This window comes from Maylandia zebra, linkage group LG12, assembly GCF_041146795.1.
Source record: "Maylandia zebra isolate NMK-2024a linkage group LG12, Mzebra_GT3a, whole genome shotgun sequence".
In the NCBI taxonomy this organism is placed as follows: Eukaryota; Metazoa; Chordata; class Actinopteri; order Cichliformes; family Cichlidae; genus Maylandia; species Maylandia zebra.
The window spans coordinates 5222424-5247438 of NC_135178.1; the positions used below are offsets into that span (position 1 = coordinate 5222424).

A 25015-nucleotide genomic window follows, 5' to 3' on the forward strand; every position below is an offset into this window, starting at 1 on the left:
GTTTGGCTTACAGGTGCAATTACTTTGAGAAATTATATAAAATATACACCTCTTAAAGGTTTATTTGTAATAAGACAATCTGGTTATTTTGTAATATATACATTCAGACTGCTCTATTTAGATAAATATTAAATTAGATTCAAATACATTTTTCAAGTCTGTTTCACTGGCTATAACATTTGACTACAAGTTTAAACTATTATTATTTAAGGACAAACCCTTTTTTTTGTCACTCAGTGTAAGTATTCAGTTACAATTGTCATCTAGAGGCTGCCCTGAGAACCCAGACTTCCTGTTTCCTGACTGCTGCAGAACATACAGCTGAAGAATCCTCATCGCCTGTCATCTGATCACCACCACAGCTCCTTATATTTGCTTTAGATTTTAGATATCTGAAAGATTTACACAAAGTCTACTTTAAAACTAAGAGTTTTATTATAGCCTGTTGATTGATTGTTGAGATTTATTCTGCATATTACTTCACAGAAGTATAGACCTATTCATTAACCAGTCTGGTTAAAAAAAAAAAAGTATAATATACAGTTTTTGAAAAAGCTACAATAAAACTTTTTAAAGATCTTTCAATAACTTTTATATTGAGTTTGTATTTAAGTCAGCCTTTTACATCAATTAAACAGTTATAAGAACACTTTATCATTTGTATAGTTTTACATTTATCCATTTAATAGAAACTTGAGGAGTTTTTCAGTGTTTACAGGTTGATTTTTGTATACATTTGTGTATAAATACATATAAGGTCCAGTTTGTACTTGCACAAAATGCCAAGGAAAGGTCAAAGGTCACAGTCCCAGAAGCTTAGATGGCAAAAGCAGAAGGAACAGGTAAATCTTTCTCAGACCGGTGAGCAGGTAAAGGTGTCTGTTACAAGTATTCCCAGTCCAGAAGTGCAGCTCAGCGTTCAGACAGCCGCAGTGTCTTATGCAGATGTGGTAAAGAGAGGTGTTTGCTCATCATCGGTGCCAAATGCTAAAGTACAGCAGGTAATCCAGACTGAACCCCAGCTAACTGTGCAAACGCAGCATGATGGAGAAGCTCCAGGACCGTCTCATGTACAGGTTACAAACAGTGAAAGTCGTCCACGAGTGAGTAGCATCTGTGCATCCCGAAGCCAGGCCAATGCTAAGTATGGAAAGTACCGGAATCAGCAATGCATGGCGAACAGTTTGGTTTTCCTGTCATTCTTACACGAGGATGAATTTATTACCAGAGCAGATCTCAACCGTGTGTTGGACAAAGGCCATGCCGTGTATTCAGATGCCAGAAAGAGGTTTGTGAACAGCGTGTTTCTAGCCTGTGATGAACTTCCCACTGTGATCATCAGCCGCAGACACGAGTATCAAGTCGACATGTCTCAGTTTGCTCTTTATGGCACATTTGACGGTACAGATCATCTTCCGAGCCTTGAACAGGGACTACAGTGTTTGGCTTCAGACATTTGCTATGCTTTGCTAGTCATGGGAGGAACAGTCATCGCAGTTTGCAGGCTGACTTCAGGTGAATACGCATATTTTGATCCTCACCCACGTAAGTCTACAGGAATGCCATTGTCGCTAAGTGTAAGTGGTGGAACTGCAGTTATGTTAAAATTCACACGTCTTAACGACATGATTGACAGGATCAAACGTTTGTACCGAATGTGTAGCATCGCACCAACCTGTACCTATGAGCTACAGCCTGTTGAGTTCCACAGTGAAAACGTTGCTGACCAAAGAAATGCTGATGAAAACAGACAAACAGCTACAACTGTTCCAGCACCAGCTTTAAATGAACCTAAATTTGAAACCCCCAAATCCACTGAGAAAACACAGAAAACTGTGGCCGACACTTTAGCTACTGAAGTGATGTCATCCAGAGTGGATTATTCAAATGAGCCAGCTGCTGAGCTGAACAATTCTGATTATTTAGAAATAGAAACCTCTGCATCTTCTGTAAGAGACACTCAGGTAACAAAAGATTCTGTTCCTCTGAATGATTTAAACACTGCCTCCTGTTTAACTATGACAACAGATGAACTCTCACATAAACTGTTGAAGCATAATAAACAGCAAAGGAGAAAGATTAGGAGACGACTGTTGGTCCAAGAAAAACTACCACAGAGAAGGGAAAATCAGAAAAAGAAAGAAAGACAGATGTACGCTTTTGATGAAAGCTTTAAGGCAAAGAAAAAAGATTCTAGCAGAAAGTCTCATGATCCTGATCACAGACAGAAGAAGAGTGTGTACAAAAATAATCTGTGTAAACTCAATGCTACATATAGAGAGAAACAGAGAGAACATTTTAGAAAAATCTATAGAGATAGTGCTAAAATTAGAGAGAGAAAAAGAGAACGTGTCATAAGGATGTATAAAGAAGATTCTTCATTCAGAGAAAAGCAGAAGGAACGTATAACAAGAACATATAGAGAATCTCCCATTTTTCGAGAAAAGCAGAAGGAACGTATGAGAAAAACATATAAAGAATCTTATAGACAATCTCCTATATTCAAAGAACAGCAGAAGGAACGTATAAGAAGAAATTACAGAACTTGTGCTGGATTCAGAGAGAAACATAAAGCTTACATGAGGTCACATGTTTCTAACCTATATAAAGAAAGTGTAGAATTTAGACAGAAAAAAAAATGTTACATCACTAAACGTTATGGAGAAGAGAGACAATTTCAGCAGCAACACAAGGACAATATGAGAGAACGAATGAGAGTAAAATATTGGAACAGTATTTCTTTTAGACAGATGCATAATATCAGATGTGCAATGAAAATAAAAAGAAAATATCGTCAGATGCATCGACCAGCTGACAGTTTACAGTGTCATCCAGAGAACACTTTAATGAATGAGGCCATATCTCGTTTCAGATCCAACATTAAGTCAGCACCATCTTATGTTTGTACTGTTTGTCTAAAAGCTTCTTTTCCTAATCAGGTAAAAATCTGCAAAAGAGAAAATTACTCAAAACACCAAATTGTAGCTCAGCAGTGTCTAACTGGTAAATTTGTTCATGTGTGTGATGAAGCATGTCATGATCACTGCAGCTTTCCTGTTGAGAGAAAAAAGGAGTATATCTGTCACACGTGTCACAGTTCCCTCAAAAGTGGACGCATGCCAAGACTTGCTGCTGTCAACGGTTTAGAACTGCAGGATATTCCAGCTGAACTGTGCGATCTCAACATTCTGGAGAGACATCTGATTGCCAAATGCATACCATTTGCTAAGATTATTCCACTTCCAAAGGGCAGACAGAGACTCATACGTGGTAATGTGGTGTGTGTACCATCTGAAGTCCAACAAACAGTTGACAGTTTACCGAGGATCAGAAGCCAATCACAGATCATGAGGATAAAGCTGAAAAGACGACTGTGCTACAAAGGCCATCAGCTGTTCCAGACTGTCACCTGGTCTAAACTCATTCAAGCCCTGCGTAAACTCAAACAAATTCATCCACAGTACACAGATATTATTATCAGAGATGATGCATTGCTTTGTGATCCAACGTTACCTGATGATGACAGCAGTGATGAAGCCAGCATGGGAAGTGATGATTATGATGAAGCAGATTTAATGGAAATTGACAACTATGAAAAAGATGCCCTTTTGTGCGAAAGTGAGTCTGAAAGTGAACAAGCTATTAATATGCAATCCTGTGATGAACAACCAGAGGAACAAAATCCAGATGAACCAGAAAGTGATTTGAACAATGGAGGTTTTGCTCTAGAAAGTTGTCTGCAGCCTGTTGACATTTCAGAAGAGATTCTCTGTTTCACTGATAACACATATTGTGTGGCTCCTGCAGAAAGAAACAATCCTGTTAGCTTCTTCAGAACTCCTCATTTGGAAGCCATGGCATTTCCTGTGCAGTTTCCTACCGGTCAGAATACACTGGATGAAAAGAGACTTCTTAAACTCACACCAAGTGCTTACTTCAAGTCAAGGCTTTTCAACATTGATGCAAGATTTGCTAAAGACACAAATTACCTGTTTTTCTCACAGTTTGTCACTGAAATACATTTGGCTAATTCCAGCATGACAATACAGCTAAGGAAAGGTAAAACTATGACCAAAGATGGACGCAAAATCACATCGGGAATGTTACAAAGTAAGACAGAAGTAGAGAAGCTGGTAAGAAATAAAGATGCAATCAGATTTATGCAGCCACTCAGAGGAACTCCAGCTTACTGGCAGAAAACTACCAAAGATTTATTCAGTATGATTCGTCAAATAGGAACACCTCAGTTCTTTGTCACTTTCTCTGCTGCTGAGATGAGATGGCCTGAAGTGATTCAAGCAATAAAGAGACAGCAAGGTGAAGAGGTTGATTTTGAAGCCCTGGACTGGTCAGAAAAGTGTGAAATTCTAAGATCAAATCCAGTAACCACCATGCGAATGTTTGATAAACGTGTTGAGGCTTTGTTCAGAGATTTGCTTTTTTCTCCTGCACAGCCCCTTGGTGAGATCATTGATTACTTTTACAGAGTTGAGTTCCAGCACAGAGGTAGTCCGCATATACACATGTTGCTGTGGATTCGAGAAAAGGTAGAAGCAGATGTGGATGATGACCAAACTGTCTGTGACTTTGTGGACAGATACATCTCAGCTCAACTCCCTGATCCAGAAAAACAACCTGAACTGCACAAAAAAGTCTCTGAACTACAAAAGCACAGCAAGAACCACACAAAGACATGCTTTAAGAGTGTGAACTCTGGTTGTAGATTTGGGTTTCCAAAACCACCATCCACAAGAACAATGATTGTGAGACAGGATGAGGATTCAGACACTGAAGCTGCAAAAGCCAAACTCAGACCTTTGTTGAACCTGCTGAAGGAACCTGAAGCTGCTTCCCTCACCATAGAGCAGATTCTGTCACGATGCAACTTGACAATGAATGAGTATGAACAATGCCTCCAGAACATAAACAAGAAAACAGCTCTGATTCTGAAACGTGACCCAAAGGACTGTTGGATCAACAATTACAACCCAGACCTGCTTGAAGCCTGGAACTCTAATTTAGATGTCTCATTCATTTTGAATGCCTATTCATGTGTAGAATACCTCTGTAAATATATAACAAAGAAAGAATCTGGCCTCTCTGAATACCTGAAGACAGTTATCGATAACTCTGATAAGAACACCGTCAATGAATGTGATGAAATGAGAGCTGTGATGCAGGCTTACTCAAAAAAGAGAGAGATCAGCGCACAGGAGTGTGTGACTCGAGTCTGTGGCCTAAAAATGAAAAAATGTTCCCGCAGTGTTGTATTTGTACCAACAGATGATAACCCAGTAAAAATGAGTCGGCCCATGAGCTTCCTGGAAAGCACAACACATGACAGTTGTAATATTTGGATGACAAGTTTGAGTGATAAATACAAATGCAGACCTGAGACCCCAGAATATGAGGAAATGTCGCTGGCTGATTTTGCTGCCCTGTGCCGGTTGGTGAGTGGTCCAAATGAAGGAAAAGATGTGCTTCCTCTTCTAAACCAGCTTGGATTTGTACAAAGGCGAAAGAATGATAAACCAGCTATAATCAGATATTACCACTGTTCACAGGAAAAAGATCCTGAGCAATATTATGGTCGACTGTTGAGACTTTACCTTCCACACAGATCAGAGCAGGAACTGAAACCACAATGTTTCCAAACCTATCAGTCCTTCTACAACTCGGGTTTTGTGCGACTTCCATGTTCAGACCACAGTGAGTCTGTGAAACGGATTGTGAAAAGAAATAAAGACAAGTATGAGAAGAACTCTGAGGATATTGAGAGTGCACTGGAAGAGTTTGAACAAAATAGGGATGTTGTGATCGATGAATGGTGTAATCTTGCTCCTGAATCTGAAGTTGTGAGGCTGCAATGTGATGAGAATCTTCCTGAGAGACATTCTGATGATGAGAACGAACAGGAGAATGTCCCTGACTACAGTCGTCAGTCTGATGCTGTAACAGAGATCAGAGCCATCAGAGAACAACCTGCAGTAGATCCAGCCGTGGTACGTGTAATGTATCAGAATCTGAACCAGAAGCAGGCCTGCGTGTTCTATACTATAAGAGACTGGTGTATTCAGCGAGTTTGTGGTTTGAACCCAGATCCATTTTTCTTCTATATCAACGGTGGTGCAGGAACTGGAAAGTCACATCTGATTAAATGTATTCACTCTGAAGCATCAAAGATCCTGAGCAGACTGCCTGCTAATGCAGAAGAAGCTGACATATCAAATCCAACTGTTTTACTGACTTCATTTACCGGGACAGCAGCTTTTTCTATCAATGGCTCTACATTACATTCTCTACTGAAACTACCCAGGAGTCTGAAACCACCCATTCAAGGACTTGGTAACCAACTGGATGAAGTCAGATCTGAGCTGATGAATGTAGAAATTATTGTTATTGATGAGATTTCAATGGTTTCAAAACCCCTTTTTGCCTATGTGGATGCAAGACTGAAACAAATCAAAGGCACTCAGAGACCTTTTGGTGGAATGTCAGTTTTAGCTGTTGGAGATTTTTACCAGCTGCCACCAGTGCGACAGTCTAAACCTCTCTGCGTTTACGATCCAGAACAGATTGACCTATGGCAGGAACATTTTCAGATGATCACTCTAACCGAGATCATGCGTCAGAAAGATGATGTGGCCTTTGCAGAGATGCTGAACAGGATTAGAGTGAAAGAAAAGACGGATGAGCTTTCTCAGTGCGACAGAGATTTGTTGTCACAGGCTGTGACTGCACCAGAAGAATGTCCAACTGAGGTCTTACACATTTATGCCACCAACAAGAATGTGGAATCCCACAACACAGATACCCTGAAGAAGCTTCATTCAAACATCATAATCATCAATGCAGACGATTTCCAGAAGGATAAACGTACAGGCAGAATGGAACGAAGAGACAAACCATTTACAGGTGGGAGAAATGATTTACCTGACACTCTGAATGTTGCTGAAGGAGCTCGAGTCATGCTGACCAGAAACTTGGACACACTAAACGGTTTGGTCAACGGTGCTTTTGGTATACTGGTAAAGGTGGTGAGATCTGAAAATGATGGACACATAATTAAACTGGGGCTCAGGATGGACAACCGGCAGCCTATGAGACACAACCGCAGTGCTAATGCAGCTTCTGATGATCTGGTTTACATTGAGAGAGCAGAGGAGAGTCTGAAGTTTAAAGGAGCGGTACGCAGACAGTTTCCTGTAAAGCTAGCATTCGCTTGCACAATTCACAAAACTCAGGGTCTTACAACACAGACAGCTGTAGTTTCAATGAAGAACATTTTTGAACCAGGTATGGCTTATGTTGCTCTCAGCAGGGTGACGTCTCTCAGTGGACTCTATTTGCAGGACTTGGATGAGAAAAAGATTTACTCCAATCCCGAGGTAACTGCAGCGCTCCAAACCATGAGACAAGCCAGTGTTGAGGAAATGATGCCTCTTCTTCAGGTCAGAGAAACAGCCAGCAGACTTGACACTCTTACACTGATCCATCACAATACGGAGGGTTTGCCATCTCACATCAGTGACATCAAGAGTCATCATGAAATGTGTTTAGCAGATGTTTTGTGTCTCACAGAGTCTCACCTCCAAGGCTCCTTTGTTGCAGACAGTCTTCATTTGGACGGCTACACCATGTTCAAACGCAACAGACATGTGTCCTACACAAACTTTCCTCACATGGCCAGCAGAAGTGGTGGTGGAGTTGTTGTGTATTTGAGGAATCATTTTCAGGTTCAGGTAAAACAGTATCTGCATAATGTCACTGATCTTGAGTTTTTAGTGTTGAAGGTTCAGGCTCCATTCCCTGCACTCATTGCTGTTGTGTACAGACCCCCTGACTACAGTTTGACACCATTCATGCAAAACCTGGTAAGTCTTTTAGATTCCCTTGAAATAATGGACTGTCACCCAATCATTGTGTGTGGAGATTTTAATGAGAACCAGTTGCAGAGTGGAAGAAAACAGATTCTGGAGCAGTTTCAGTCGAGAGGGTATTCACAGCTGATCACTTCTGCCACTACAGACAAGAACACCCTGCTTGACCTCATTTTTATTTCTCAGCCAGATCAATGTCTCCATTCCGGTGTTCTGAGATCATACTACAGTTACCACAACCCTGTGTTTTGTGTCCTGTCCTCGAGCCAATCATGAAGTCGTCTGGTGAGTTTTGAAACAATTACAGATCATGTTTGTTACAGAGTTTACTGATTGTAGAGTATGAAAAATATTTTTCATTGGAAAAAATTGTCTTCCCTACTCTGTCTGTAAGAAGACCCTTTCTTATTGCAATGTTATTAATCATGTCACCAAATCATGGCTGTACTTCATGCAGAGCCGGGAGATCTGCTTTCTGTTATCATGCACCTCAGATCTGAAATATACTGCATTAAACGGACATAATTTATTTTTTATTCTCATGTTTTAAATGACTAAATCTACTTATACATTTTTTCATGGATGTTAATTGTCATCTCCTTTTTTGATACTTTTTTTACTCTGACGTATGTATCTCAACAAACGAGATCTTCCCCTCCAAGATGCTTTCAAATATGAAATAGTAAATAAATAAATCACAGATAAATGCAGGTATTTATTATGGGTCACATGAATAAATACAGACAATTATATTTTCTTGATTATAGTAAATTTTGTAGAATCAAATGTTTTTTGGATGAATGAGGTTTTGCTTATCATGTTTTACAGGTAAAAAATGTTAAAAGTTTTAAACTATCTTTAGGCTACCAGAGATGTCTATAATTATACATTATGTAGAGAAAAACATTTTCACAGCTTACAGAATTTGTATAAAAACTGATTTAGAAGAACATGGAAAGTTTCTGCATCAATTTTCTGACTTGGCCTTTATCCGGGTGGGTTTGGGTTTGGGTGGATAAAGGCCAAGTCAGAATTCTCTGAGCAGCTGGAAAAAGCTGCTAATAAACAAAGACATCAGAAAGCGGGGGCTTTAGGTGTAGCCCCCGCTTTCTGACGCACTAATTAGATTTAGTAACTGACACCCCATACCAGCATTATATAGACACTTGGGGGCTGAGATGGGTGGGTGGGGAGGGGGGGGGGGTGGTGTTAAAAGCACTTTATGTTTTGTAGATGTATTTTTTTCAGACAGGGCACACACAGTCCTGTTTCCTTTGTGGGAAAACCTTCAAACTTCACCATCCTCAGCTGAAACAACAACATCTTAACACCATCTTCATGAACTGCTGAGCCAAACCTGATCCATCAGTGCTGGACTGCACAGATAACTACATGCCACACAGAGACTGCTGTTTTATGAACTGCCATACCAGTATGTCTTCAATGGAGAAGATGACACACCCATCACCTGACTTCCTGCCTGATCTGGAGACCATCATGATGCTGCCACACTACACACCTCTGAGACCATGAATGATGACTCCTACTGAGGAAACTGTATTTCCTGTCAGAGATGCTCAGTGATCCTCAGAGCAGAGAGAGGTATGATTCTTTATCTTTGATAAAAAATGTCAGTGTTTTTAATTCAATTAATTAATTAAAATCCTGTTTAGTGCATAAATAATTCCACACTCAAATGATTATACTTGTTGACACTTTTTGAGTTTTAATTCACATTATGGATTACAAATCTATGCTTTTTCTACTCTGTCTCTCTGTGCAGGTATTGCTGTCTTCTGAGTTCTTCAGTGTCCCAACTGAGACATTCAAACCTCATTGCAGAGCTCATGTCTTTCCTCACCATCATGTGAGTGTGAGATTGCTCTGGATTCTGGTTATGTGGCCTGCAGCACCTATAAGGTATTTCAACATTGTTCATTGCATAACTTATTTGTAGTTTTTAGGCCTTAACACAAATAAAATGTTCCTTTTTCTGTATTTTTTAGAACAAGCTCGTCCAGTGTGCCTGCATTCCAGCTTCTTAGACTCTACTCAAGTGGACAGAGTATCAGTGTTTGGCCACTCTTACAGACACCGACTTCTGTCAACTCACTGCTACTGATCAGGCACCTGACTCCAGGAAGACAGAGGGCTGCAAGCCTGTCATTGTTTCCAGTGTGGCTTTGTATTCTTGGGGTAGCATCAGATTTTTCCCACAAATATTCAAAGGTAACACTTATTTTAAGCGTAGTTATTAAGTCAAAAGTCTTCCCTTGTGTTAATTTTATTTTTTTTATTTGTTTTTGTTTTCTTTTAGATTTATGTGCAGTGATCGGATGTGGTGGAGCTTTGTTAACTGTGTGGAAAACATCTGTTTGTGATGATATTTACAATGAGGCTTTAAGGTGACAGTTTCCATGTAATTTCAATCCTTTTACTAAGCAAAAACATGTTTGCAATTAACATATTTTTTTCAGTTTTGTCTTTTGGATTTATGGTTAACATTCCTCTGTGACAGCAAATACTAAACTGGTCCAAGTAACCAGCATATCATTGGTCAAAGGCAAAAAGGACCACATGTCACGCTAGCAATGAATTATTGACTGTGTTTGTGTCATCAGATTTAACTAACAATATCAGACATATGAAACTGAACTCTGGATTAATGTGCAGATTTTTTTTGTGTTTTTTTTATTGTTGAATAATTATTTTGTAGAACAAACCCAATCTATTTACCCAAACAATGTAACTTGTTTGGGTAAATAGTGGATTAATATATCTAAGTCTATAAGTATAGCAAGCTGAATTCATACAGACACACAGCTCTAAATCCTGGATTGTAGGATGTACAAAAATGATCATGTGATTATTATGGACATTTAAATAACTATATCTATTGAACCATTACATGTATTCTTTTTAGAAATTACACAATCTAAAAATGTGCAAAAAGAAAGTGTTTAAGAGAATAAATAATGTGTGTTTGTATGAATCCTGCCTTAGTATGGGGTGTCAGTAACTACATTAGTATAGAGTAGGTCTAACAGTGGTTTTCCACATCTGCTCTAATACAGCGGTCCCCAAACTTTTTTGCGCCATGGACCGGTTTATGCCCGACAATATTTTCATGGACCGGCCTTTAAGGTGTCGCGGATAAATATAACAAAATAAAACTAGTACCGGTACCGAAAAAAAGAAAATTTATTCATAACACACGTCAAAAGACCCAGGAAAACAGAGTAAACGATAAAAACGATAACAAAATAACGCTGAAAACCGATAAAAACCCTGAAAACGATACATTTCACACCTGAGCCTCATCTCTCGCGGCCCGGTACCAAATGACTCACGGACCGGTACCGGTCCGAGGCCCGGGGGTTGGGGACCGCTGCTGTAATATATATAGATAATGGGTCAGACATATAAAGTCATTTTGAAAAGTTCATAAAGGTCACATCCATTTATATGTGTTCCTCTTTATCATTTTATATCAGGTCACACAGCTGACTTGAGTTTTGATCAGAGTAGAACCATAACATTCATGCTAATGGTTCTACTGTTTACAGTTACTTTATGATGGATTTCAGCCTGGTCACAGCACTATGTGAAAAGATGTTAGAGGTAAAGTTAAGCCAATTAATACCTCATCATAAGTCACTCTCTAACGCAAAGCAGTGATTATTTTTCACTGTAATTTATTCCACAACGATGTTCTTTATTTGATCCTTGTTTCTTTAAATATGCAAATCGATTGTTCAGCTGTGTGACTCTCCACACCTCAAATATATCACAATGTGGACTTCATTTTGACAGTATTTTGTAGATTGGTACCATATTTATCATCAAATCAGGAAACTGTAAACTAATTGAAAAAATTAAGCTTATGAAAATTTTAATGTGGCATAGGAACATGTTGTTTATCCTTGCCAAATGGTATTTACACAAAACTCCAGCAAATCAGAGGATATATTTTTGTCTCTCACTTGCTATATATGTGTATATTTTTGCAGTTAATAGCCTATCATGTGTCTGCGCATCTTAGGGCCATAAACATAAACATGGCAAACAAGGATATGTTCACAATTCCAACAGATGCTTCAATTGTTTGTATAGATTTTAGATCAATTTGATTTGCATTTTCTATTAATATTTTTCTGTTTGTCCCAAATGGTATTTTTATTTCTTTATGCCATTATTGTAATCATTGGAAACAACTGAGTAAATATTTTGTATCATATGTTTCTAAAAATATTTGAATGTTCTACTTTTCTACTACTGGTTTTCTACTTTCTAAACTTTCTGCCACTTTTTGGCATTTCAATAACATTATTTTTGGGTGTTTTAATCTCTGACCGCAGCATCTTGTGCATTTATTACCTAAATGTTGTTTGTGTGGGTCTTGCCTTTGTTATGTTTTTTTGCCATTTTTAGATTTCACCAGCTGTGCAAACTCGCAATTTTTCCTTGGTTTTGTTCCACATTAGTTTATCTGCCGGCACGTTTTCTTCCTTTTCTAATGTTTTTGGTAATTTTTCACAGTTAAACAAGTAACTTTGAGGTTACTTCAGCATTTTCAGCTGTTATCTGTTGACAGTTTTGCCTAATTATTACATTTCTGCAAATTTCTAGCAGTTCTGATAAGTTGTAATATTTCTGCCAAGTTTTTAATTTTCTACTAAATTATATTATTTCTGCTAGGTTACACTACTTTTGTTTGTTATGTTATGTTAAGTTATGTTATTCTAAATTATTGCATTTCTGCTAAGTTATTACATTTTTCTTAACTTGATATTGTTCTGCAAAGTTATTAAAATTTCAGCAACTTTTTAAACACTGACTTTGATTTCTTCAGCTTCTTCAGCTATTTTCAACTATTTTCAGCAGACAGCTTCAGCTTTACAGTTTCCTCTAAGTGATTGCAGTTCTGCTAAGTTATTACATTTTAGCAAAGTTCTTTTGCTTCTGCAAAGTTTTTACAATTTCTGCAACTTTTCAGCTTTTTCAGCTACTTTTTGCAGACAGCTTCAGCTTTAAGCATCCACACTGCATTTTCGCAGGAAATGCAAATTTTTCTAGTTATTATTATTATTGTGTGGATGCTTTAAGCATCCACACTATTGAGTTCCTGTTTCTCTTTATTGTGTGGATGCTTTAAGCATCCACACTATTGAGTTCCTGTTTCTCTTTATTCTTTATACTTTATTATTATTATTATTCCAGTTGCTTCCGTACACTTTTTGGCACTTAACTACTTCCACAATTTTCAGCCGATTTTCACCGTTCAAATTTTAAACTATTCTGCTATTTTTGCTCTTTCTAGCTATGATTTTTGCTATTTTTAACTATTATACTTTTTAAAATATTCCACTTTTTTCCTTTAATTTGTCCCATTGAAATGAATGGGAAACTTCTGCAATTCTGCTAAAATTTGCTTGTTTTTGAAACTTAACTACTTCCTCATATTTTCACCTAGAACAACCATTCAAACTTTAAAATGTTCATAAATTATTGGGCTATTCAGGTATGATTCAGCTTTTTGAAATCTTTTACTGTTTTGCTTTTATGCCTCTTAAAGTTTTGAGTTGCAAAATTGTGATTTTTCACAAAATACATGCGTTGTTATGGTTGCTATGCTCTTGGCTTCCAGTGTGCCACTGAAGGTTTTGCAATTTTCACTTCATGTCCGAACAACTGTTTGCTACTTGCTCAATTTTCACTCAACTTCCACAAATTATACATCAAAACGTAGGTATTTTTGCTGGCTTTCAGAAAATGTCACCATCATTGTTGTGGGATTTATAGAATCTTTGCAAATCTCCTCAGACTAACACAAGGTCAGAAAACTCTCCATATAAAGTGAATGGAGAGCTTGTTCAAAACCACCGCTGGATTTCTGTAATGAGAGGCATATTCGAATCGTCATATCTCCTTAACGAAGCAAAGTTAAGACATGAGGCTTGTCCCCGAATATCTTCAGACACCCCTGACGCTCACAATTCAAGAATTTCTTTCTCACCTATTACCGTTCTGAAATGAGTTGGACTTGTTTGAGGGTAGGAAATTCGTCCTTCGCTCAGATTTCTTCAGATTTCAAACTGTGGAAATGAACCACTTTTTTCTCTTGTCATAATTTTTTTTTGGATTTCCACAGAGACCTGAAAATTTCCATGATTGTTCACCAAAGCCTGCTGTCTCTTACGGTGAAAGAATGATATCGATACTCCAAATAGATTTCGAGTTAGAAAGCGTTGTTTGAGGGCAAGTCAAGGCAGTTTTTGCTTCGCTCTACTCAGTTATGGTGCATTAGAAGTCAAATATCTTTAATAATTCATATTTTAATGATAAATTGTAAACACTGGAAGATTCCCCCATCTCTTCTGAACAAAACGGTGTAAGAATGACCGCTCTAGCCCCTACGGTTTGGAAATTATGGTCATTTGTTTGAGGGGAGTCCTCACTATGAGAAATAGGCTGCAATAATCCTGTGCCTCTCTGTGCTGCGTGTGTAAAAAGAGGCACATGTTTTGGCGGGAAAAAGTACACAGGCTCTCTGATTGGTGGATTCAAATTCAGCAGCTCCCAGGCTGACCTAGAAACTTACTTCTCTCTCCCTGTGCATTTTTTTGCTGATTTTTTCATTTAACAAGTATATTTGAGGGACCCTCAGCATGTTCAGCATTTTTTCAGCTGTCTATTTTGCTTTTCCAATTTTTCTGTTTAACTTATTACTATTGTGCTAAATAATACTATTTCTGCTATTTTATAAGATTTGTGCCTAATATAGTATTTCTGCTAAATTACAATATTTCTGCTTTTTATACTATTTGTGCTAAAACATAGTATTTCTACTAAATGTAGTATTTATGCTTAATCATACTATTTCTGCTTTTTATGGGATTTGTGCCTAATATAGTATTTCTGCTTTTTATAGAATTTTTGCTCAAACATAATATTTCTACTAAATGTAGTGTTTATGCTTAATCATCCTATTTCTGCTTTTTATAGGATTTGTGCTTAATATAGTATTTCTGCTAAATTATAGTATTTCTGCTTTTTATAGTATTTGTGCTAAAACATAGTATTTCTACTAAATGTAGTATTTATGCTTAATCATAGTATTTCTATATATTTCTATATATTTCTGCCAGGTCCCCAGGCAGCCAATCCTCTGTGAGGACTTAGACATTCAAATTTTCAAATCAGGGCCTGCACGGTTTCCCAGCCAATCATATATGTGTCCTGAGGCATTCAAATTTGCATATTGGGGCCTTCATGGCTTCTAAGCCAGCCAATCATATCTGAGGGCTGAGGAATTCAAATCCACAAATCAGGGCCTGCACAGCTTCCCAGCCAGCCAATCATGTATGTGGGCTCCAGGTATTCAAATTTGCATATTGGGGAATTCGTGGCTTCTAAGTCAACAAGTCATCCATGTCATATATCTCTAAAAATTCATATTTTAATGATAAATTGTCAACACTTGAAGATTCCCCCATCTCTTCTGAACAAAACGGTGTAAGAATGACCGCTCTAGCCCCTATGGTTAGGAAATTATGGTCATTTGTTTGAGGGGAATCCTCACTATGTGAAATAAACTGAAAGAAGCAGGTCTATGTCTCTGTGCTGCGTGTGTAAAAAGATGCACCTGTTTTGGCGGGAAAACGTAAACAGCCTCTCTGATTGGTGGATTCAAATTCAGCAGCTCCCAGGCTGACCTAGAAACTTAGTCCTCTCTCCCTGTGTGTGTGTGTGTGTGTGTGTGTTTAGTGGGAGAGAGAGGACCCTGCCCTTATTTGGCAGCATGTCATTGTAGGATTTAAATTGAACATAGTTAGACTGGTTGACTGGATTAGAGCCTGTGTTTGTGTGTCCCTCTGTGCATTTGTGTTTCAATAAGTTATTACTATTCTGCTAAATCATAGTATTTCTGGTACTTTTCGGTACTTGTGCTAAATACAGTATTTCTGCTAAATCATACTATTTCTGCTTTTCATAGGATTTATGCCTAATATAGTATTTCTGCTAAATTATAGTATTTCTGCTTTTTATAGGATTTGTGCCCAACATAGTATTTCTGCTAAATTATAGTATTTCTCCTTTTTATAGGATTTGTGCCTAACATAGTATTTCTGCTAAATTATAGTATTTCTGCTTTTTATACTATTTGTTCTAAATTATAGTATTTCTGCTTTTTATAGGATTTGTGCTTAATATAGTATTTCTGCTAAATTATAGTTTTTCTTCTTTTTATAGTATTTGTGCTAAAACATAGTATTTCTACTAAATGTAGTATTTATGCTTAATAATAGTATTTCTATATATTTCTGCCAGGTCCCCAGGCAGCCAATCCTCTGTGAGGACTGAGACATTCAAATTTTCAAATCAGGGCCTGCACAGTTTCCCAGCCAATCAAATAAGTGTCCTGAGGCATTCAAATTTGCATATTGGGGCCTTCGTGGCTTCTAAGCCAGCCAATCATATCTGAGGGCTGAGGAATTCAAATCCACAAATCAGGGCCTGCACGGCTTCCCAGCCAGCCAATCACATATGTGGTCTCAGGCATTCAAATTTGCATATTGGGGAATTCGTGGCTTCTAAGTCAACAAGTCATCCATGTCATATATCTCTAAAAATTCATATTTTAATATTAAATTGTCAACACTTGAAGATTCCCCCATCTCTTCTGAACAAAACGGTGTAAGAATGACCGTTCTAGCCCCTACGGTTAGGAAATTACGGTCATTTGTTTGAGGGGAGTCGTCACTATGAGAAATAGACTGCAAAAATCCTGTGTCTCTCTGTGCTGCGTGTGTAAAAAGGATGCACCTGTTTTGGTGGGGAAAAGTGCACAGCCTCTCTGATTGGTGGATTCAAATTCACCAGCTCCCAGGCTGACCTAGAAACTTACTTCTCTCTCCCTGTGTGTGTGTATGTGTGTGTGTGTGTGTGTGTGTGTGTGTGTGTGTGTGTGTGTGTGTGTGTGTGTGTGTGTGACAGAGAGAGAGAGAGAGAGAGAGAAAGCCTTTTAATGGGATGATCCCATTGTAAGATTCAAATTCAATATATTTAGACTGGTTGACTGAATTGGATCTTGTGTGTGTGTCTCTCTGTGCATGTGTGTTTCCTCATGTGTACATATTTGTAATTGTGTGGCAGTCATAAATTTTTTTGCTGATTTTTGTCATTTAACAAGTATATTTGAGGGAACCTCAGCATGTTCAGCATTTTTTCAGCTGTCCATTTTGCTTTTCCAATTTTTCTGTTTAACTTATTACTATTGTGCTAAATCACACTATTTCTGCTATTTTATAAGATTTGTGCTTAATATACTATTTCTGCTTTTATAGGATTTGTGCTTAATATAGTATTTCTGCTTTTTATAAGATTTGTGCTTAATATAGTATTTCTGCTAAATTATAGTATTTATGCTTAATCATACTATTTCTGCTTTTCATAGGATTTGTGCTTAATATAGTATTTCTGCTAAATTTAGTATTTCTGATTAATTATAGTCTTTCTACTAAATCATAGTACAGTATTTCTGCTTTTTATGGGATTTGTGCTAAAACAAAGTATTTCTACTAAATGTAGTATTTATGCTTAATCATACCATTTCTGCTTTTTATAGGATTTGTGCTTAATATAGTATTTCTGCTAAATTATAGTATTTCTGCCAAATTATAATATTTGTGCTAAAACATAGTCTTAATTTAAAATTACAATATTCATAGTTCATCACAGTGTCTCTGGTAAATCACAATATTTCTGCTCTGTTGTACTATTTTTCTAAATCATAGTGTTTCTGTAATGTTTAAGTATTTTTGGCTAAATATATTCTTTCTGTTATCTTATACTATTTCTCCTAAATTCTTGTATTTTTGAGAAGTTATCATGTTTCTGGTAAGTTACAATATTTCTGCAAAGTTCTGCTATGCTATTGTATTTCTGCCAAGTATTATGTTTCCTCTAAGATATTGCAGTTCTGCTAAGTTATTCCATTTTAGCAAACTTCTTTTGCTTCTGCAAAGTTTTTACAATTTCTGCAACTTTTCAGCTTTTTCAGCTACTTTTTGCATACAGCTTCAGCTTTAAAGCATCCACACTGCATTTTCGCAGGAAATGCAAATTTTTCTAGTTGGGTGGATGCCGTAGGCATCCACACTATTGAGATCCTGTTTCTCTTTATTCTTTATCCTTTATTATTCTAGTTGCTCCGTTTCTTTGCCGCTTAACTACTCCCTCAGTTTTCAGCCGATTTTTACCATTCAAACTCTAAACTGTTCTGCTATTTCTGCTTTCGACTGCTATATCTTTTGGTACTTATTACTATTATACTTTTTAAAATATTACACTTTTTTCCTTTAATTTGTCCCATTGAAATGAATGGGAAACTTCTACAATTCTGCTAAAACTTGCTTGTCTTTGAAACTTAACTACTTCCTCATACTTTCACCTAGAAACTCCATTCAAACTTTAAAACGTTCTCAGATGATTGGGCTATTCCTGTGTGATTCAGCTTTTTCATATCTGTTACCGTTTTCATGTAATGACTCTTTAAGTTTTCAGTTACAACTTTGTGATTTTTCAGAAAATACATGTGTTGCTATGGTTGCTATGCAATTAACTCCCACTGCACACTCGTCCGTTCTGAATTTTCTCTTCATGTCTGAACAACTCCTTGCTACTCGCTCAATTTCCACTCAACTTCCACAAATTATACATCAAAACGTAGGTATTTTTGCTGGCTTTAAGACAGTGTCACTATAATTATTGTGAGAGTTACGTTTTTTTCACAATTTGCCTCGAAGTGACACATGGTCTAAAAACTCCCCATTCAAAGTCTATGGGGAGGTTGTGAAACTCAGAGCTGAAATACTGAAACTGAAGGCATTTTCAAATCGTCATATCTCCTTAACGAAGCAAAGTTAAGACATGAGGCTTGTCCCTGTATATCTTCAGACACTCCTGACACTCACAATTCAAGAATTATTTTCTCACCTATTACCGTTCTGAGATGAGTTAGACTTGTTTGAGGGGTGGAAATCTGTCCTCCTCTCATTTTTCAAATTCCGAAAATGAAGCCGTTTCTTCTCTCGTCATATCTCCGCGACGGAGATACAAAGAGCTATGTAAATCGCAGTCAAAGTACACCAAAGTCCGCTGATTCACCCAGTGCAAGAATTATGCTTCTATCCCACCTAGTTTTTGAGTTACACGACGTTTTGTAACTCCAAAAAACGGCGTTTTTCGCGTCTCACCGCGATCTAATTCTGACTCCTCATCACCCTTTTTTTCAAAGCGCCCGCCCCCTTAGAGGTGGCGCGATTGGTAATGACACCGCTCTTCAGACCAGAGGTCGTGGGTTCGATTCCACCTTGGCCCACATGTTTTTTTTTTAACTACAAATTTATACACTATCACAGACCGGTAATTCATATTGATAATTTATTACAATTCTGCAAAGTTTAATGATTTTAGCAGCTTTTCTAATATGGACCTCAGATTCTGGTTAACAGTCTATGGCAGAAATACATACAAGTACACAGCCTGATGAAGCAGACAGAAGCAGTACCTCTGATTGGTTCCGCAGTTTCACCTCTTATCAGCACAAATCTCACCCTCTTCTGCTGTTTTCACCTCTTTTCTGCTAATTTGAGCTTCTGTTCCACAGTGCACTCAGCCTCTTCTGCTGTTTTCATTAGAATTTTAAGCTTTTCCACCTTTTTTCAGTTACGTGAGAACCAGTTTGGCTCAATGAGTAGCTGAAAAATATCAGCCTCTTCTGCTGTTTTAGCAGGATTTCAGAGTTCAGCTTTTTCACTTGTTTTAAGCACAAATTTCAGTTTCTTTACCTCATTTCACAACAAAGTTCTTCCTCTTCACCTCTTTTCTGCTAATTTGAGCTGCTGCTCCACAGTGCACATTTTCCCTCTCATCATATCTTTGCTTGTGACCAGAACTCATTTGGCTCAGAGGGTAGGGCATCTGTCGTGAGACCCGGTGGCAGAGGTTCGAATCCTACCTGTGACAGCTGCTACACATGTTCACTGCTTGCATGCGCTCTGCTTTCTTGACACTCTCCAGTGTGTCATTACACATACAGCCATCTTCAGCAAGCACTTCTGCTTCTACACTTCTTTTCAACTCGGCTTTTTGCTTCTTTACCTCTTTTCAGCAGAAATTATTCCTCTTCACCTCTTTTCTGCTAATTAGAGCTCCTGCTCCACAGTGCACTTAGCCTCTTCTGCTGTTTTCATTAGAATTTTAAGCTTTTCCACCTTTTTTCAGTTACGTGAGAACCAGTTTGGCTCAGTGAGTAGCTGAAAAATATCAGCCTCTACTACTGTTTTAGCAGGATTTCAGAGTTCAGCTTTTTCACTTGTTTTAAGCACAAATTTCAGTTTCTTTACCTCATTTCACAACAAAGTTCTTCCTCTTCACCTCTTTTCTGCTAATTTGAGCTTCTGCTCCACAGTGCACATTTTCTCTCTCATCATATATTTGCTTGAGACCAGAACTCATTTGGCTCAGAGGGTAGGGCAGCTGCCGTGAGACCCGGGGGCAGAGTTTCGAATCCTACCTGTGACAGTTGCTACACATGTTCCCTGCTTGCATGCGCTCTGCTTTCTTGACACTCTCCAGTGTGTCATTACACATACAGCCATCTTCAGCAAGCACTTCTACACCTCTTTTCAACTCATCTTTTTGCTTCTTTACCTCTTTTCAGCAGAACTTCTTCTGATTCACCTCTTTTCTGCTAAATGTTTAGCCTTTTCACCTCTTATTAGCACAATACTAAGCAGCTTCTGCTAATTTCACCAGAATTGTCAGTCTCTCCACCTCTTCTTTGTAAGAATCAGTTTGGTCCAGTAAGGTGAGACGCCGCCTATAGATCAGAAAGGCCAGGTTCGAATCTCGCTCAGGGCAATGTTTTTTGTTTTTTCAACTTTTTCTGCTTTTTTCAGCAGAAATCTTCAGCGTAAGGCATCCACACAGCATTTTCGCAGGAAATGCAATTTTTTCTAGTTTTTCTAGTTATTCTAGTTGCTCCGTTTCTTTGCCGCTTAACTACTCCCTCAGTTTTCAGCCGATTTTTACCATTCAAACTCTAAACTGTTCTGCTATTTCTGCTTTCGACTGCTATATCTTTTGGTACTTATTACTATTATACTTTTTAAAATATTACACTTTTTTCCTTTAATTTGTCCCATTGAAATGAATGGGAAACTTCTACAATTCTGCTAAAACTTGCTTGTCTTTGAAACTTAACTACTTCCTCATACTTTCACCTAGAAACTCCATTCAAACTTTAAAACGTTCTCAGATGATTGGGCTATTCCTGTGTGATTCAGCTTTTTCATATCTGTTACCGTTTTCATGTAATGACTCTTTAAGTTTTCAGTTACAACTTTGTGATTTTTCAGAAAATACATGTGTTGCTATGGTTGCTATGCAATTAACTCCCACTGCACACTCGTCCGTTCTGAATTTTCTCTTCATGTCTGAACAACTCCTTGCTACTCGCTCAATTTCCACTCAACTTCCACAAATTATACATCAAAACGTAGGTATTTTTGCTGGCTTTAAGACAGTGTCACTATAATTATTGTGAGAGTTACGTTTTTTTCACAATTTGCCTCGAAGTGACACATGGTCTAAAAACTCCCCATTCAAAGTCTATGGGGAGGTTGTGAAACTCAGAGCTGAAATACTGAAACTGAAGGCATTTTCAAATCGTCATATCTCCTTAACGAAGCAAAGTTAAGACATGAGGCTTGTCCCTGTATATCTTCAGACACTCCTGACACTCACAATTCAAGAATTATTTTCTCACCTATTACCGTTCTGAGATGAGTTAGACTTGTTTGAGGGGTGGAAATCTGTCCTCCTCTCATTTTTCAAATTCCGAAAATGAAGCCGTTTCTTCTCTCGTCATATCTCCGCGACGGAGATACAAAGAGCTATGTAAATCGCAGTCAAAGTACACCAAAGTCCGCTGATTCACCCAGTGCAAGAATTATGCTTCTATCCCACCTAGTTTTTGAGTTACACGACGTTTTGTAACTCCAAAAAACGGCGTTTTTCGCGTCTCACCGCGATCTAATTCTGACTCCTCATCACCCTTTTTTTCAAAGCGCCCGCCCCCTTAGAGGTGGCGCGATTGGTAATGAAACCGCTCTTCAGACCAGAGGTCGTGGGTTCGATTCCACCTTGGCCCACATGTTTTTTTTTTAACTACAAATTTATACACTATCACAGACCGGTAATTCATATTGATAATTTATTACAATTCTGCAAAGTTTAATGATTTTAGCAGCTTTTCTAATATGGACCTCAGATTCTGGTTAACAGTCTATGGCAGAAATACATACAAGTACACAGCCTGATGAAGCAGACAGAAGCAGTACCTCTGATTGGTTCCGCAGTTTCACCTCTTATCAGCACAAATCTCACCCTCTTCTGCTGTTTTCACCTCTTTTCTGCTAATTTGAGCTTCTGTTCCACAGTGCACTCAGCCTCTTCTGCTGTTTTCATTAGAATTTTAAGCTTTTCCACCTTTTTTCAGTTACGTGAGAACCAGTTTGGCTCAATGAGTAGCTGAAAAATATCAGCCTCTTCTGCTGTTTTAGCAGGATTTCAGAGTTCAGCTTTTTCACTTGTTTTAAGCACAAATTTCAGTTTCTTTACCTCATTTCACAACAAAGTTCTTCCTCTTCACCTCTTTTCTGCTAATTTGAGCTGCTGCTCCACAGTGCACATTTTCCCTCTCATCATATCTTTGCTTGTGACCAGAACTCATTTGGCTCAGAGGGTAGGGCATCTGTCGTGAGACCCGGTGGCAGAGGTTCGAATCCTACCTGTGACAGCTGCTACACATGTTCACTGCTTGCATGCGCTCTGCTTTCTTGACACTCTCCAGTGTGTCATTACACATACAGCCATCTTCAGCAAGCACTTCTGCTTCTACACTTCTTTTCAACTCGGCTTTTTGCTTCTTTACCTCTTTTCAGCAGAAATTATTCCTCTTCACCTCTTTTCTGCTAATTAGAGCTCCTGCTCCACAGTGCACTTAGCCTCTTCTGCTGTTTTCATTAGAATTTTAAGCTTTTCCACCTTTTTTCAGTTACGTGAGAACCAGTTTGGCTCAGTGAGTAGCTGAAAAATATCAGCCTCTACTACTGTTTTAGCAGGATTTCAGAGTTCAGCTTTTTCACTTGTTTTAAGCACAAATTTCAGTTTCTTTACCTCATTTCACAACAAAGTTCTTCCTCTTCACCTCTTTTCTGCTAATTTGAGCTTCTGCTCCACAGTGCACATTTTCTCTCTCATCATATATTTGCTTGAGACCAGAACTCATTTGGCTCAGAGGGTAGGGCAGCTGCCGTGAGACCCGGGGGCAGAGTTTCGAATCCTACCTGTGACAGTTGCTACACATGTTCCCTGCTTGCATGCGCTCTGCTTTCTTGACACTCTCCAGTGTGTCATTACACATACAGCCATCTTCAGCAAGCACTTCTACACCTCTTTTCAACTCATCTTTTTGCTTCTTTACCTCTTTTCAGCAGAACTTCTTCTGATTCACCTCTTTTCTGCTAAATGTTTAGCCTTTTCACCTCTTATTAGCACAATACTAAGCAGCTTCTGCTAATTTCACCAGAATTGTCAGTCTCTCCACCTCTTCTTTGTAAGAATCAGTTTGGTCCAGTAAGGTGAGACGCCGCCTATAGATCAGAAAGGCCAGGTTCGAATCTCGCTCAGGGCAATGTTTTTTGTTTTTTCAACTTTTTCTGCTTTTTTCAGCAGAAATCTTCAGCGTAAGGCATCCACACAGCATTTTCGCAGGAAATGCAATTTTTTCTAGTTCTTTATTATTATTCTTCAAGTTGCTCGTTTTTCGTCCGCTAACTACTTCCACAATTTTTGTGCTATTTTCACCGTTCAAATTTTAAACTATTCTGCTATTTCTGCTAATGTGTGCTATGACTTTTGGTATTTTCTGCTATTATACTTTTTAAAATATTAAGCTTTTTTCCTTTAATTTGTCCCATTGAAATGAATGGGAAACTTCTGCAAACTTCTGCAATTCTGCTAAAATTTGCTTGTTTTTGAAACTTAACTACTTCCTCATACTTTCGCCTAGAAAAACCATTCAAACTTTAAAATGTTCACAAATTATTGGGCTATTCATGTATGATTCAGCTTTTTCAAATCTTTTACCGTTTTACTTTTATGCCTCTTAAAGTTTTGAGTTGCAAAATTGTGATTTTTCACAAAATACATGCGTTGTTATGGTTGCTATGCTCTTGGCTTCCAGTGTGACACTGAAGCTTTTGCAGTCTTCTCTTCATGTCCGAACAACTTCTTGCTACTTGCTCAATTTTCACTCAACTTCCACAAATTATACATCAAAACGTAGGTATTTTTGCTGGCTTTCAGAACATGTCACTATCATTGTTGTGGGATTTATAGAATTTTGGCAAATCTCCTCAGACCAACACAAGGTCTCAAAACTCTCCATATAAAGTCAATGGAGAGCTTGTTCAAAATCACCGCTGCATTTCTGTAATGAGAGGCATATTCGAATCGTCATATCTCCTTAACGAAGCGACTTTAAGACATGAGGCTTGTCCCGGTATATCTTCAGACACTCCTGACGCTCACAATTCAAGAATTTCTTTCTCACCTATTACCGTTCTGAAATGAGTTGGACTTGTTTGAGGGTAGGAAATTCGTCCTTCGCTCAGATTTCTTCAGATTTCAAACTGTGGAAATGAACCACTTTTTTCTCTCGTCATAACTTTTTGTTGGATTTCCACAGAGACCTGAAAATTTCCATGACTGTTCACCAACGCCTGCTGTCTCTTACGGTGAAAGAATGATATCGATACTCCAAATAGATTTAGAGTTAGAAAGCGTTGTTTGAGGGCAAGTCAAGGCAGTTTTTGCTTCGCTCTACTCAGTTATGGTGCATTAGAAGTCAAATATCTTTAATAATTCATATTTTAATGATAAATTGTCAACACTGGAAGATTCCCCCATCTCTTCTGAACAAAACGGTGTAAGAATGACCGCTCTAGCCCCTACGGTTAGGAAATTATAGTCATTTGTTTGAGGGGAGTCCTCACTATGAGAAA

General features: G+C 38.1%; 1 long non-coding RNA gene across 1 annotated transcript; it reads left to right on the plus strand.

The window, feature by feature from the left end:
- Positions 1-9348: 9348 nt before the first annotated feature.
- On the plus strand, positions 9349-10008 carry LOC112430338 (uncharacterized). Its single transcript, XR_003022005.2, has 3 exons — positions 9349-9482; positions 9664-9800; positions 9887-10008. It is a non-coding gene; the product is annotated as an uncharacterized LOC112430338 (long non-coding RNA).
- Positions 10009-25015: the final 15007 nt, after the last annotated feature.